The sequence below is a fragment of the Tenrec ecaudatus genome, chromosome 5 (assembly GCF_050624435.1).
Source record: "Tenrec ecaudatus isolate mTenEca1 chromosome 5, mTenEca1.hap1, whole genome shotgun sequence".
Taxonomy (NCBI): Eukaryota; Metazoa; Chordata; class Mammalia; order Afrosoricida; family Tenrecidae; genus Tenrec; species Tenrec ecaudatus.
In genome coordinates, this window is record NC_134534.1 from 135,411,507 (window position 1) to 135,428,216 (window position 16,710).

At 40.7% G+C, this 16,710-nt stretch overlaps 2 pseudogenes; both read left to right on the top strand.

Moving 5' to 3' along the window:
- Positions 1–2,732: 2,732 nt before the first annotated feature.
- On the top strand, positions 2,733–2,884 carry LOC142449361 (U1 spliceosomal RNA; annotated as a pseudogene).
- A 3,134-nt stretch (positions 2,885–6,018) lies between these two features.
- Positions 6,019–6,132, top strand: LOC142449640 (small nucleolar RNA SNORA44; annotated as a pseudogene).
- The last annotated feature ends 10,578 nt before the right edge of the window (positions 6,133–16,710 follow it).

Here is a 16,710-nt window from a genome sequence, read left to right on the forward strand (position 1 = left end):
CTCAGCTCTTAAAAGGGAGATATATATATATATACACATATAGATTTATATACATACAAGTGCATATATGTACACATTTTGAATTCTTCCTCATATATATATTTAGGATAAACTTATCCTATATGCAATACAAATATGTCCATGAATTTTTGAGCCCTTTATATAGTGCGTACATATATGTGTGTGTATGTATGCATATATATGTATATATGTGTGTGTATGTATATGAGGGGTCCAAAAATTCATGGAATTATTTATATTGCATATAGTTATCTTACTATATAACTTATGTCTTTTGGTGCCTTTAAAATGCTCCTTTTCATGTACTATTCCAAATAAAACAGTTAATACTTAAAAAAATAATTTATTGTGAGACTTTCCATAGCAGGTTAGGTTCACATTGAACAGTCACTAAGTATATTGTTCAGAGACCTCGGCTGTAATGCTTTCCCAGTGTATTATCACTCATTCCCCTGTGCAATCTGGTTTCCTGATCCCCTTGTCCTGTCTTCTTATGCACATGTCTTTACAAGCAGTACATTTCTCTAGGACAAATTGCTCAGAGTGAGATTCTTGCGTTCAAGCTATTGATGGGTCAGAATAAATGAACCTATATCATAAAATTGAAAAGGGCTCAATTAATTTATACTCCCATCTTCTGAAACTCTGAAATCAGAGAGTCATTTTTTAAAAAGTGTTTTCTTTGAATGCTCCAGTGTTTTCATTCTTGCATTGACAATCATCTACTTTCTTTGCTTAACTCACTGAAGCATACATTTAGTCCTCCTTTCAGGTTCATTGTCCTAAGTTTCTAGGTGGGCAATTCATTCATTCACAAATGATCTTCTTTTTCTGGAGGCCAATTCCATTTTATGTTTGCACCCTGGTCTAATTATCAGGGTTTAGAACCAATTCATTCCAGTTCAACTGCCTGCTGAGAATTTGGATTTCCACGCAGATATACTGAATCAGAATCTACATTTAAACAACATACATACGTAAGCAGCCCTGGTGTCGGCCTGCTACAAGGTTGGCAGTTTAAACTCACTGCGATCAAGGAGACAGATGAGATTGTCTGTTCCCGTATAGATGTACAATCTCAGAAACTCTAAGCAGCAATTCTCTCTGTTCTATAAGGTTGCTATGTGTTGATTTTGAGTAGATGGTAGTGGGTAGGTATGCATAATAATCACTTGGTTCATCTGTAAGAGTTACCTGGGGATCTTGATAAACTGGATTCTGAATTAGTATATCTGGAGTGGAATCTAAATTCTTAATAGGGAGTAAAACAGGAATGAACCAGTGTGATAGTTAAGTTTATTGTGACAACTAGACATCTGTAGGAACATGTGGGTGGAGTTTAATCGGGTCACAGCTTCTTTGGAGGGCAACTGAGATAAATGCTTTCCAAGGTTGGCATTGAGTCTCTCATTCTCCTTGGTGATCAGACCAGCACACTGCTGCTTGAGCTAGTTCTTTGCCACAATGGTGTGTTGCACTACCTGTGGGCTGAGCCAACCTGTGAATCGTGTCACCTTGCTGTGCATTGCTAGAGCTTGAGGCTCCTTCAAGACCTGCTTTGCCAGGCTGCTGGTGGATCATGTAGACTTGTGTACATGGCTAGAGCTCAAGACCCCATGAGGCCTGCTTTGCTATGCTCTTGAGCTACTGACTGTTGCTGCCCACCCTGCTGTCTGCTGTCAGTAGCCCTACTCTTCCTGTCTTGCCTGAGAGCAGACACCACTATCTGCTTCCTTGACCTTGGTCCAACATCCCATGTGAGTTGAAGAACCTTCAGTATATTAACTGGGCCAAGAAAGTGAGTTGAACTGAGCACTCAGTACTGTGTATGGACTAATTAGCCATCATCTTACATATGTGTGTGTGTGTGTGTGTGTGTGTGTATTCATAAGTGTCCTGGTTTTGTTTCTCTAGAGAACCCTGAAAAACACAACCAGTTCAACCAACACTCTGTAAATTCTGCATTGGTTAGCATTACCAGAACCTAGATAAATAGTCACAATACTTCTGAGTTCATTCTGAATGCTTATTCAGTTACTCTAATGAATATATTTGGTTTGAGTTTTTGCTTAAGGTAGTCTTTATGAAAGAATGCATTTCTTTAGCCTCCAGTCTTAGTTTCCTGAGAATTTTACTTTTGGTGGTGGTGAATTTTACATTGTTCATGATGAGAGGGTGGCTTTTCTCCAGTGTGATTTTCAAAAAATCTTTCTGCCTACCTCTGGTTGTATTTTTAGTGATATTTTCTACATTTGGTTTCTTTGAATCTGGATTTCTGAAATCATTTCATTAGTTTCCTTGTTTTTAGATGTTCTCTTGCATTCTTTCTTGCCTTTTCATGACTTCTCAGAGCTCTTATATTCAAAGAGGATGTATTTTCTTCATTTAAAATAAGACTATAGAATTTGTCTAGACTTTTTTCTGAAATGGTTCTTCTGTCATGTGTTTATTATCTAAATAAATATCCCTCATTGTGCTTTCTTTTTTTTTTCTTCCATTCTCACTGTCAATCTCTCTTTCTCTCCTGTCTTTCCCTTTAGTTCTTTGCACTAGCAATGACCGATACCAAGGTCATTCCCTCTGAGACTCACTCTTCTTTGAATAGGGACAGTTTATCTTAGCCAATTGTTTGATCCGGAACAGCCGAGAGTTACACTGGAAGAGAAATTATCTGTAAGTAGCTTTAATTTTGTTGTCAAGAGAGGCCAGTCCCAGGGGAGATACCATGATCACGAAGGTAGTTTTCCCAGGGCGAGGCTTATCCATCGCACTCCGGATGTGCTGACCCCTGCGATTTCCCCAAATGTGGGAAACTCGACTGCATAATTTGTGGTAGTGGGGGACTGCGTTCGCGCTCTCCCCTATAAAAAAAAAGAGAGAGAGAGAAAAAAAAAAAAAGAGAGGCCAGTCCCTGGAGAAAGAGACCATGCTTGGTAGAGCAGAGGGCAGTGAAAAAGAGGAAGGCCCTCAACAAGACGGATTGACACAGAGGCTGCAACAATGGGCTCAAACATAGTGTGGTAGTTACATAATCTCCTGTCAGCTTTCAAAAGGGTGGAGTCTAACCTGTTAAACAGGTTGCAGCTTGGTGACCTCATTTGGAGGCGCCATGGAGATAACTAGCTCACGGGAGGCCGGATACAGACACACTCTCTGCTTCATCTTCCTAATGACAAGACATGGAACTACACCGAGCCCTGGAGCTGGAGGAGCCATGCGGAGACCCACACCAGTGCTGAGATGCTTCTACCACCACCGGATCCACACGACTTTCCACCCACTGACCTGTGATTTCCCTGCATTTGGTGTCATTGCATGTGTTGTGTGAGGCTAAAAAGGATTTTATAGACTGGTATCAGACATTGAGAATAGATACAGTAAACCATACACCAGCTCAACAGTCTATATAAGTACAACTTTACTGACATTGGTAACCTTCTTCAAGTTATGCAACCATTCTCACCCTGCGTTTCTGAGTCATCCCCCCTGCATTAACAAAAGCTCGGTGCCCCCTAAAGTACTCGATCCCAACTTGCAGTCATCAACTTGATCCCACACAGATGGATCTTAAAGGAAAGCAATGTGGAAAGCAGACATTCTTCATTAGTCAAACTAAATTGTTGCTTTATTTTTAAGAAGACTTCAGGGGATATTTTTAGTCAAAGGTTTAAAGATTACCTCAGGGCAGTGGTTTCAAGGATTCATCAAAAATCCATACCTCCAGAAAGTCTGGAGTTCATGAGAATTGAAAATTCTGTTCTACATTTTCCTCTTTTGATTCAGATTATTTCATAGAATGCTTAATTGAAATGCTCAGTAATGGTGGCCAGTCTCCATTTAGTTCTTCTGGTCTCCTGAAAAGGGAGCCAGTTGTTCATGAAGACAATTAAATAAGCATTCCATTTCCTCTTCCTCTTCTTGCTCCGGGCAAGTATCATCCAATTCAATTGCTGGTGACTTGGACAACTCTTTGAAAGCTTATAAGACCCTAGGAACCACACAATGAACTAGGAAGTAGCTTAGCATAATGAAATGTCTTATTAGGCCAGTTAACTTGGATGTCTTATGAGACCATGACCCTAACACCCCAAACCAAATAACCACATCCCATGAGGTGTCTGTACATAAGCAACCTCAGCAGTTATTCATTATTTTGTTGTCATCTTCTCTGATGCGTAAACATGATCTTTCGAGTTATATTCAGGCTACTTTCATTTCTTTTTTTAAGAAGATGCAGTTATACTCAGCTAATCTTAATTTTCCTCTAGATAGGATGAGGTACTTCCTTGATTTCACATTTACCTTGGAATCATTTGAATCTTCTCCTTTAAACCTAAGATGAAAGTTGGATGTTAATGCTATACAGGATCTGTTTTGTCCTGCAATTGCTGTGAGAGAAGGGGAATGCCATGATCTATATATGGTTCTGGTTTGTGATCCTGGCTTCTCTATACTTTCTCTTTTTAAAAATTTTTTCAACAGTTCATTGGCATATAATCCACATGACATACAATTCAATAGTATAATCATATCAAGAAATGTTGTGCAGTGATCACCACAATCAATTTTAGGACATGTTCCTCTTTCTCGAACTCCTTGTTATTGGCTCCCCGTTGCCCCCTAACCTCACTCGCCATGGGTGCTTTCTCTTAACTCTGTTGACTCTCTTGCTCTGAGGGTCAGTTCTGCTTCAGTGAGTGTGGTTTATGGTCTATGTGAAGGGAACTACTTCAGTTTCATAGTCGACACAAGAAAGAATAGAATGACAGCCAAGCAGATTTTTACTAGATGGATTTACAGGTCCTTCGTTCTGTGTTTTCCTTTGATTGCTGTCTCCTGCAGTTCAAACCCTGGCAGACCTGCCCTCTCAGGCCTCTTTCTCTGAGAAGTCAATACCCGAAAGAAGAAAAGACTCATCAGTGCATGGTGCAATATTATTATTTCTGATTCATACCGAGTTCATAGGAACCATGTATCTGTCCCACAATGACCAACCCCACAGAAGCCATTTCTATAATAAAGATACAATCCAGTGTGCTTTAAAAAGAGTCCAAAGAAAAGAATTGCTAAGTAGCGTTAAACTCATCTACAATGCAAAATGCTAGATGATACTGGAGAAATACTTAAATTAACTTGAAGGATTGTGAATTTAGTAGAAACATTTTTTGTGATACACAAGGACTCAAAAAGTACATGACCCATATCATTCAGCAATACTCTGATAAAACACAAAATAACATTTTTTTACTTTAAAAAAGAGTTATCTAATGAAAACTATGCATCTCAACTATGTATATATTTTTCCTCACTTTCTCAAATCCCCCTAAATTGATGGCTGAAAAAAAAGGTTCCATCTGTGCATATATTTTCAATGGAGCCCAGGTGGTGCTGTCGCTGCTAATCTAAGGTCATTGGTTTGAAGGACCAGCTACTCTTCAGGTACGAGAAAGGAGGCTGCCTGCTCCCATACAAAATGTTACAGTCTTGTAAACCTGGATGAGGTTGCAATGAGTTGGAATCAACTTGATGGTAGTAGGCAGTGGTGGTAGTGTATAAATATATATATGATTTATATATTATATATATGATTTATACATGTGTGACTTAAGACATCATATGTTACAAATGTATATGTAAACCTATAGGGCAGGGTGGAACTGCCCCTGTGGATTTCTGAGACTGCAGCTCTTTATGGGAGTAAAAAGCTTCATTTCCTTCTATGAAGTAGCTGGTGGTTTGGAACTGATGAGCTTGCGGTTAGCAGCGCAACATATAACTGCTATGCCATGAGGCTCTTCAAGGCCTACAGACAGAACATATTAAACACAGAGTATGCAATAAATCTATTTCTTATAGCAGAAATTCAACTAATACATGCAAAAGTCATGTTGACATCAGAAAGGTACCATTTGGCAATCATAACAGTAATGATTATTCAGGCAAGAATCTTAAATAAGCATTAAATTGAGTGACTAAAAAGATAATTTTATAATTTCAAAGTATGATAAAACACTCATCTGATCTCCAACTGCACGCAAGTGCAACCTGGAGGGACGGTGACAGCTCATGGCTGCAAAGCCTCCGCAGCTGCCCCTTGCCTTTCCTATCACATTCTCCAGGAGCTGGACAAGGAAGCCCCCACCAAAGGCCAGTTTTCCAGCAGCTTCCGCATAGGTCTGTGGTTAGCAAAACAGCCTTGAAATGGAATGACGCACAAAAGATGTAAAGTCTTGAGCACTGAAGCACTATGGGAAGAAAGAACTTCAAGTAGGCAGTTTTGTATGCAGCAGAAAAAGTTTTAAATTTACCCGGCTTAATAAATAAAGACTTGTGGTAGTGGTAAATGAAGGAGGAGGAGGAGGAGGAGGAGGAGGAGGAGGAGGAGGAGGAGGAGGAGGAGGAGGAGGAGGAGGAGGAGGAGGAGGAGGAGAAAGAGAAGAAGAAGAAGAAGAAGAAGAAGAAGAAGAAGAAGAAGAAGAAGAAGAAGAAGAAGAAGAAGAAGAAGAAGAAGAAGAAGAAGAAGAAGAAGAAGAAACGCATTAATTCCCAAGGGTTCAAAGTTAACATTACCAATAATGGGACAACTCAAGGCCATCCATCTCTCACCAGTCATTGTGGAAAAGGCCTCAGTTCCATGGTATCCCTGTCCCCAATGCCAGACTTGACTACAGCTACCAGGATGCATCAGATAATCCCAGACGGAAAAGTATTTTATCAGACAACTGATCTGTACTACTCAAAATTGTTAGGTCACAAAAATTCAAGGCAAGAATAAGGAAATGTTCCAGATTAAAGAAAATTAAATGAGCATGATATAATAATAATAACAATAATTATATAATGCAATTCTTGACCTACAAAACATATTGATAGGGCAATGGAGAAACTTGAGTCTGGTCTGTAGGTTGACCAGCGGGAATATTGTAGCCATGCAAGTTCCTGATTTTTAATAGTCTATAGTGACTATTAAAAATAATATCCTTATTTTTAAGAACTACATACTGATGAGTTTGCAGATGAAGTGGTGGAAACAGGTCTGCAATTTACTTTCAAATGGTTTGGGAAAGGAAAAAGAGAGTAAGAAAAAAACAGAGAGAGTAATAAACTAAATGTGGTAAAATGTTAACATTTGGGGAATCTGGTGAGAAGCATATGGAAATTCCATGGACTAGTCTTTCAACTTTCTAGTAAGTCAAACAAAACTAACAAACAGCCTTTGCTGTTGTTGAAGATTCTGAAGATATTGTGAGGGAGTGGGACAGCTTGAACTGTCGAGTAAGCGGCCTGAGTTAGGCCATGTGACAGTCACAGTATGGCCACCAGAGACCATGTCAGCAAGAAACCACCAGGACCCACAAGTGAGAATTACAGATCACCTCAAATGTCAAGGAGGTAAGCAGCTCTCAGATGAAATAGGAGTATAACCCTGTATCCATAATATAGTACACAATCATTTAAGAATCATGGGATCCTGCTTGATTGAGGTAGCTGATTAAAGAGGCTACTGGCCAAATGTGTGACAATTTGAGCACCCAAATAATAATAGCAACAGATTATAATCTAGTATGAGCCCAAGCTGATATAGATACATAGATAGATAGATAGATAGATAGATAGATAGATAGATAGATAGATAGATAGATAGATAGATAGATAGATAGATGCTAGATGCTAGAAAAAAATTGTTTCTCATAGTAATCTCACCTCGTACATGTAAAGGGAATAGTAGAATCAGAAAATTAACAGTTGATAGTCATCATGCTAATACTGATAGGATCATAGTCATAATAATGACAACATAGCACAAGGTCACCCAAGTCACAACCCACCCCCATTTTAGGGAGTCAACAGAGGAAAAAAAGAGGGCACCCAATAATCTGATCATGTTTATATAAGAGAGATAGACAGTTCCTGAGAGGGGATTCGTACAATTAGATCAAACGCTTTAAAGAAAAGTGACTATTTTAGTAATCTCCTGTGCTCCAATCAGTGGGGTTCCAGAAAGATGATTTGATTTTAGTTATATTGAAAATAAATTCTGTTTTCCTCATGCATCTGAGTTGTAATGAGATCTAAGTTTCACAAGCTGTTTCGTGCCGCACGTCGCTAGTTTATATTTCCAGATGGGCTCGTTCATGAAGCAGTTCCCTTCCTTGCCCCCATCCTCTTATTGTTTCCCTTGTCCTTCTCCATCGTAAAGTCGACCTGACAAAATAGATGGAATCTGCGCAGCTGTGTGTGAGTGAAACGGGAATTTAAGTTCTCCGAAGAAATCTGATAGGCCTTTAGGAAAAGCATGAGAAAACGCCACGTAAGCACTCCACATATATGAGTACATGTATCTGTTTGCCTACAGGGCCACGTAAGCACTCATGCTGCAAACGAAGGACAATCCTCCTCCTGGAATCTGCTAGGCCGAGTTCACGGCGAGCCCGATGAACAACAATCTGATTATGTATGCTGCACACGTGTTGAAAAGCACCAGCTATTTCCATCTGTCTATCTTTATCTGCAGCAAATGGATTTCACAAAATTTTCTGGGTGTTAGATGCCAAGCCCCATATAAAAATGTTTGCCAGTCACTGATAAGCCTGAAAATGTTTCTTTTCAAGGAATAAAGAAGTGTGGAGTCCTAACTCATGTTTTCTACCAGCCATAGCCTCTCCCAGAGATGAAAATTACACGCAGGTTATGTAGTGGGTACCCCATGCCATTATTTATCACATGTGCACTGCTGACCACGAAGCCTGGCCTCAAACTCACCAGCCTTACCACAGCAGACAGGAGGCTATCTGCTCCCTGCGGTTGCTGGGGGTTATAGGGTTGCTCTGAATTGTAATCAATGGGCTTTGGATATTTGTCATATGAGTCTATATGGTGCAGTAATTAAACATGAGATAACTAACCAAGAAGTGGACAGTTCCACCACCTGCTTCTTAGAGAAAAAGACCAAGACATCTACTACCATAACTATTTCACCCTTGGAATTCCCGTTGGACAGCCTGCTCCATCAGATAGTGCTGCCATGAGTTGCTCCATCAGATAGGGTTGCTAGGAGTTGGAATCAGTCCAATGCACACAATAACAACACGGCGTTCATCAGATGGAGGTCCTGGATGGTACAATTAACTGACTTGACCGCTAACCAAAAAGGTTGGTGATTAGAGTCACCGAGAGGCCCCTCAAACGAAAGGCCTGGTGATCACCTTTGGAAAAATCTGCCACTGAAAACCCACGGGAATACAGTGCTACTCTGACAGACACAGGGTCACCTAGCTTAGGAATCGACTTAAGAGCAACTCTTTTGTTGGTGTCTTTTCAGTATTCATCAGATTGATGGAGGACTCCTGTCTGCCAGGAAAGGTGGTCAGTGTTCAATATACTCTGGAGAGTAAGTGCACATGGTCCCAGCCCTGGGGACGGCTTCCAATTCAACTAAATCTGAAGACCAGTGTCCTCAGGGTCCAAACCAACAACAGCAACCAGAGCCAGGGCAGCTGCTTCAGTTCCATCTGAGAGGGACCCGAGGCAGGAAACCTCTACAGGAACAGTGAGGCCTCCTCTTTGTCCCAGGATGAGGTGGGTGGGTCCTCCGAATGCCTGCTTTTTTGTTCTGAGCCCAGCACTCGCTCACAGCACCACCAGGGCTCCTGATCCCTGTGGAGGCGGGGCGAGAGGTGAGAGAACAATCAGGCGCAGCTTTTGCAAATTAAAGTTTCTCACAGTCATAATCACTAGAGAATGAGGTGTTCTGGTGAGTGCATGGGTTTGGTTGCTCTTTGTGATTAAACTATTTTATTGTTCAGAGTCAGAATCGAAAGCCTACCCCTAACAATGAAGATGTAATAAACGAGAGCCTTCACTGAGTTTGTGGAGTCATTGCCTTTTACACCGGGCCATATTGCCTTTCTCGATCACCACACTATTCCAAGTTTCTCTCAGGACTCTCTGCTCCTGGCTCCCTGCAAAGTGCTCTTCCCTCTCCTGGGGCCTCCTTCCACATTCTCTCGATAAGACTCACACACTAGCACTTCTAGTATTTGGTGGTCTGCGAGATCCAAATCTTTGCTGACCTATCACCTTCAGTGGCTTTCCTATTTCCACATTCATTCTGGCTGTTTCTCTGAACAGCCATGTAATTCCAGAAGTGAATTCACCCACTCTTCCATCCCAAACTGGCTCTCTTTCCATCTGCCTGTGTCCTGGTTTCTGGCTCCTCTGGTTTCTATATCCAGGTTCAGTTTTTTAAATATAACCTTCAGGTCAGCCTCCCGGGTCCCTGTTCCATGGAGGACACCAGTAGAACACCCACTTTCATTTAAATCTCAGTTTCATTTGATGGGTTGAACTATTCCAGTTCCGTGTCTTCGTGGACTCATGACCCATGGCTGTAAGTCTATGAATAGAGTCCAAAAAGATAACACATACAAAAGCATTTTGAAAACTCCATATCACTCTGCAAGAGCAATTTATTAGCCAGTGGCGCATTAACATTAAATAGTTAGAATAAAAGCTTCCGAAAGATTTATGCATGTAAAACAGTCTAAAATTGCCTCCCCTGTTCTCCTAACTTCAGCTATAGTTCTACTGGAACTTTCTAAGCTGGGAATGAAAATTGTCCCAGTACACAATGCCCTAACACATACATTATAATCAGGGTAGGGAATCCATAACTTCCCATGAATGGAGGGTGGGGTGGGGCCAGGGGGTGGGTGGGGTAACATGTGTTCTGTGTGGTCTCCTGGTCTCTTCAGCTACTCAAGCACTGTGAGAGGACAGGAGCCCGCTTCACCTTTGCATGTGCTGATGAGCTCATCCATTCTTCTGTCTGTGGCTCCTGCCACCACCACACGCAGCACAGGCTATTGGAGTACTTATCACAAACCAGATGTCTCGGGCCAAGGTGGGAACCAGATGTGGCCGACCACTGAATTTCACGTGTGGGGCAAAGTAACAAGAAGTTGCAGACCCTGCTCACTTCTGTATTTTCTTGCAGAAATGTGAGAGGCCACCAATGTGTTTGGATTTCCCCTCGGTCCTTTCTTACTCTGCTCCCATGTCTATTCTGTCTGCTGCAGTACTTCCTGCCTCTTTGCCTGTATATTTCTTTGTGTAGTTTCCATTATTTGGAGAGGAAGGAAGGTGCTGCTCAACTCTCAACTGAGAATAGTCTAGAAATGGAATACTTGCATTGTGACGTTTGCACACAGATCATTCATTTCCTATTTTTATTGAAACAGCATGAGTGCTCCTCTGGTCCTTTTTAATTTATTGAACTCCATTTCTCCTGCACCTCTGGGTCTAGGATTCTCCCTGCCTTCAGGCTTCTTGTGTTGAAAACCTCTACCCATCTTCTTCCTGCCACTCACACCCGTTCACACCCTCGGCCTCCATCTTGATTCACGACATATGATTTCCATCTGTAGTACTGTGTTGAAACGCTGCTCTCATGGCCAGTTATGCCCTGAATCGCCGTTCTTGGCTCCTGTTTAAATTTGCATCTCACTTATTCCCCATGGGTTTCATTTTTGAGATTTTCTCACTTGAACTATAACCCAAAGATCCCTGGCAGCACAGTGGTTAGACCCTCCGTTGCTAACTAAAAAGTCAATGGTTTGAACCCACCAGCCAGCCCAAAGGAGAAAGGCATGGCAGTCTGCCTCTGGAATGACCGCAGCCCCAGAAACGTGTGAGGCAGTTCCACTTTGTTCTCTTTGGTCGCTACCTTGGTTGGGGTTTGCAGATTCTCCTGGCTCTCCTTGTCGGATAACCTCTCCTACCCCTTCAATTGGATGCCTCAACATTTTGTCCTCAGCTCCTTCCTCTTCACTCACATTTTACACTATACCTTTGAGCTAACGCATCCACTCACTCCATCAAATTCACCTGAAACCTTAACCTGATTCTTGAGTGGACAGTGTGATCCAAACGTGGGCTTCCTGCCACTCCACATGCTCACTGCTAAAAGAAAATGCTCCTTCTTGTATTCAGAGTTTGCCTCCATCTGTGCTATGGCAAGATCTCAGACATTCTAATCTTAGTGTTGATATAAGGTGCTATGATCTTATATTCTTATCCCTAAACGATGCTATGACTTTGTGTTAATAACTGCAAGAATATGTAATAATACTTATGAATCTTGATGGGGAAATATGTTCCATGATGAAAACTTTTAAACCAATTTTATTTCCAATTCATTTCCTCTGATGTACAGTTAATCTTTCTAATTTAGGCTTCCTATTTTTCTTTTGTTAGAATTATTTTAATCTCTTTTAATTCCCTTATTAGTATTTATTATCAATTAGGTAAGAGTGACTGTATTTGCTTATTAGTTAATATATAAGAAGGTTGTATGCAATTCTTCCCTGCATATTCCTAGATTGTTTTCCTCAAGTAGTTTTATGAATTGCTAATATAATTACAGCGATACCTAGTTGTTGAATTCAGTTAATTCCAAATTCGTGTCAAACACCAAAACGTTTGAGAACAGAAAATATTTTTCCCATATGAAATAATGGAAAACCAGATAATTGGTTCTGAACCTCCAAAATTACTTATAAATTCATATCAAGGCTTTTAATCTTTTCACGTCCTTTTCTCAGATTAAGTTATCACCACTGAGTTTTTTCTGATTTATCTAAATTAACAGTAACTTTTCGACCTCTTCAGTGATCTGGATCCTTTGTTTCTTGGTTAACCATTTCACATCTTTTGGTACATTAGCTGTGTTAATCACATTTTTTTCAAAAATGTTGATAATGTTGCCTTAGTCATGTTGTATTCAGCTATCAAATCAGGCAAGCAGAGACCTGATTGAAATTTTACAATGAACTCTTCATTTAAGTCTATTGTGGCTCTCAGTTTTCCTCTTAGCTTTACTGCTCGCATAGCTAACTTTCTTTGGAGTCATGGTTGCATTATTTTACACAAATAAATGGAAAAAGAAAAGAAGCACAATGACCAGTGTTGTAAGCCACTAGCACAGGCCCTCTCTGTCTGAGCAAAGGCAGAGCCTGGACTGCAGGGACCGCCCTCTGTGGCCGCGGGCAGAGGAGGCGCACGGCTCCGCTCACCCAGTACAGGTTTTTCTAGTTGGATTCTTTTGTCTGACTACTGAGCAAAGTTAGGAACACCAAGCATATTTTGTTTTCAATGTTTTCTGTTTGAGTCATGGGAAGTTTGAGCTTGGAACCATTCAACAACCGGGGTGTCATTGTATTTAGGATGTCTTCCTTCACAATGGGAAAACGTCACTTGGTTGGAAGATCAAAACCTTCGGGTGATCAAAGCAAGAAATACTCCATGACCTTCGTGTGTGCTTCTTCTAAGGCATTGTTTATTCAAACGTAGGATGTGAATTAATAGTGAGCTGTACTAACAATTTAAAGGAGCTCTGGTGCTGTAGTGGGTACGTAGGGCGGTGTCCCACAAGGTCGGCTTTACCAAACTGACCACTGTGGAGCTTTCAACGCCTGTAAAGAGTTCCAGCCTCGGAAACCACAGCGAGCACTTCCACCTTGTCCTAAGACTGCCAGGAGTCAGTGTTCTCATTGGTAGAGATTAACAACAATGTAATGGACCCTTACCAGCACGTAAAAAATAACAACAACACAGAATAACATAAGAGCAGGATTTTTTTTAAGAAGAGGAAAAAGAAGATCGGAATTTTGTTACACAGAGTGTATTGGTTAACAGTCTTGTGAGTTGTTTCAAGAGATACATAGTAAATTCCCAATGGTTAAACTCCTAGAAAGTCCCAAACAGATGTCCCTGTTTGATAAGTGACTCTCTTCCAAGCAATGACGCAGGAACCCAGGGTTCTTCTTGTTACTTTATCTCCATCTCCATCTTCAAAACATAGCACTCTGGGTCACCTGGCTCATCATCTTCTCTAAGCTGTTAAGGGAAAGGGCATGGGAGAGTTGGAGGTTTCTCTGAGTCCGTCTTGAATGTGATATGGATGACTTGTGCTCACATTTCAATAGTTCATCTTGGTCACATGGTCATTTCAACTGCACCTGTGGCTAGGAAAAGCCCAGTTGTGTCATTTAAAATACGGTACCTTGCATGGTTGATGCTAGACCTCATGAAGAGATTACTTAAGATATGGGTGCTACATATAGCAAAGTGCGTGCGAAAACTAGATGGTACCTGGCTATCAGTAAGAATCGCATCTGCAGTCTTAAAGGCTTGTTTTCAAACAGTGGATCTCTCTTTCACTGCTATTGACTAGATCCTGATTCGTAGAGACCGTATAGGGAACGGTAGAAATACCACCTTGAGTTTCCAAGACTGCAACTGTTTACCGAAGTAGAAAGGTCTGGCTTTCTCCTGCAGAGTAGCTGCTGGTTTCAAACTTCGGACCTTGAGTATCACAGCCCCACATGGAACCGCTAAACCACCAGGAGTCTGTTTTCAAACAAGCAGCCACCTAAGTGAATCATCAACCAAGTTCACAGGAAAGAAGCACACCAGCCTGTCTGATCCAAGGATTTTAAGTAATATAATGCAAATCTGAAGGAGATAATGATATCAGAACTTAATTGTGAACACCTGTTGTGCAGAAAGCTATGGCTATCAATGGAAGCCCAGAATCCATTTACAGGGTCCACATACAGAATCCATTTGCAGGGTCCACATACAGAGTCAGCCTCCAGGGAATCCCCTCCAATGATAGTTTGAAGGACACGTGAGCAGCCCTGTTATCAGACAGAGAACATTGTAAAGTTGATTACAGAAGATGTAGTAGGTAGAAATGTAATATCCTATCATTGATCTCCCTTTTGACCCATTTTAAGGCCATTTTTTTTAAGTTAAGAGGAAATAAATGTTGATGAAGGTAGGTTTTACCATTTAAAAATCAATTCTAGTTCACTCTTAAATCTGTATTCAGTTGATGATTCTAGATTGGTTTACTGCTGTGTAAGATTAAAATATGCTGAAAATGATCTATATTTTGAATTAGTTCTCTCAAGAATAATGTCTGTAATCTATAGGATTTGCACTTTTGATCCAAGTCAATCCTCCCAATAAGGGATAAAATGTCTCCTTTATTAGATACGAACCACCACGCAGACTGTTTGGATTCATGTTTTAAGAACTCGACTTGTGGCCTGCATTAGCAAGAACAGGCCTAAAAACAGTCCCTTTTCAGTTAAAAACAAACTAATGAAAAACTTTCCATCAACTTATTTTGCATACAGAGGCTACAGCTTTTTTTTTTAAATAAATTGCTTTAAACACCATTTGTTTTAATGCAATCACTAAGAAATCCACAGTCCAGAGGTGGAAGGGAGAGCTCTGTGACTGTGAAACTGAAGATTATTTCCACGCACGCTTCAGCGCAATCTCCTAAGAGTTAGCAGGATTGCTTTTCCCTTTAGCATGTCCCTTAGACTAGCTATTCGGAAAATAGTGTCCTACTATGGTTATATTTGAAATACATCTAAAAGACAGCAACACAAAAATGGGTACTCATTATTACCAGACACGGTCCTAAATGTATTATATGCTTATTTAAATCTCATACACACAAAAAACTAAGTTAGATGAGTTATGTCATTAACCCCATTGTATAAATGAGAAAATTGAAAGCTCGGAGAAGTAAGGAGTTTGTAAGACACAATATTGTTTATAAGACCAAAGTGAAGTCCTTGGAAACTCTACTACATATTTTGTTTGTTAATAATTACACGTTGTGGTTGTGCTTGTTGTAAAGTACCATCACGTCAGTTCCAACACATCATGACCCCATGAACAACAGAGCAAAACACTGCCTCATCCTATCCCATCCTCACAACTATCTTAGGTTTTAGCCCATTATTGCAGCCTCTTGTCGAAGGCCTTCCTTTGTCCCTGTGGCCCTGCTGTGTTACCAAGCATGAGGTCCTTCTCCAGAGACTGTCCATCCTGACAAAATGCCCACAGTACATGAGATGAAGTCTCACCATCCTTGTCTCTAAGAAGCATTCTGGCTGTACTTCTTCCAAAATAGATTTGGCTGTTCTTTTGGCAGTCCATGGAGCTTTTGATGTTCCTCACTAGCCCCATCATTCAAATGAATTGACGCTTCTTCAGTCTTCCTTACTGAATGTCCAACTTTCACATACATATGAGGTGATGGAAAATACCATGGCTGGGACCAGATGCACCTTAGTCCTCAAAGGAACATCCTCGCTTTCAACACTCGAGAGAGTTCTTGTGCAGCAGATTCACCCAGTGCAACCTGTCTTTTGATGTTCTAACTCCTGCTTCCATGAGCACTCCATTAATTCCTGGAGCCTTGTTTGTGGCTAATGCTTTCAGTGTCTTACAATGCTTCTTTTAGGATTACATTAATAGACTATATGTAAATTGGGTTTGAGGTGGACTTCAAACCATAAGGTCAGCAGTTCTAACCCACCATGGGTGAAAAGATGAGATTCACAGTTTCAGAAACCCTTTGAAACAGTTCTATTCGGTCCATACATGGTCATTATGAGTCGGAATCAACTCAATGATGTTGGATTACAGGGACATTGCCATGTGAAGAGTTTAAAAGTCATCGCTTCCAACTACAACAAGAAAACTGAAAAATCAGTGATGCTTCTTGAAACATCAGAGAATTTTCCCTGAAGGACAAACAGTAACCCTGAAATAAGAGGACAGATAAATCCAGATAATAGAATGAAAGCTCTGATAAACGTGTCC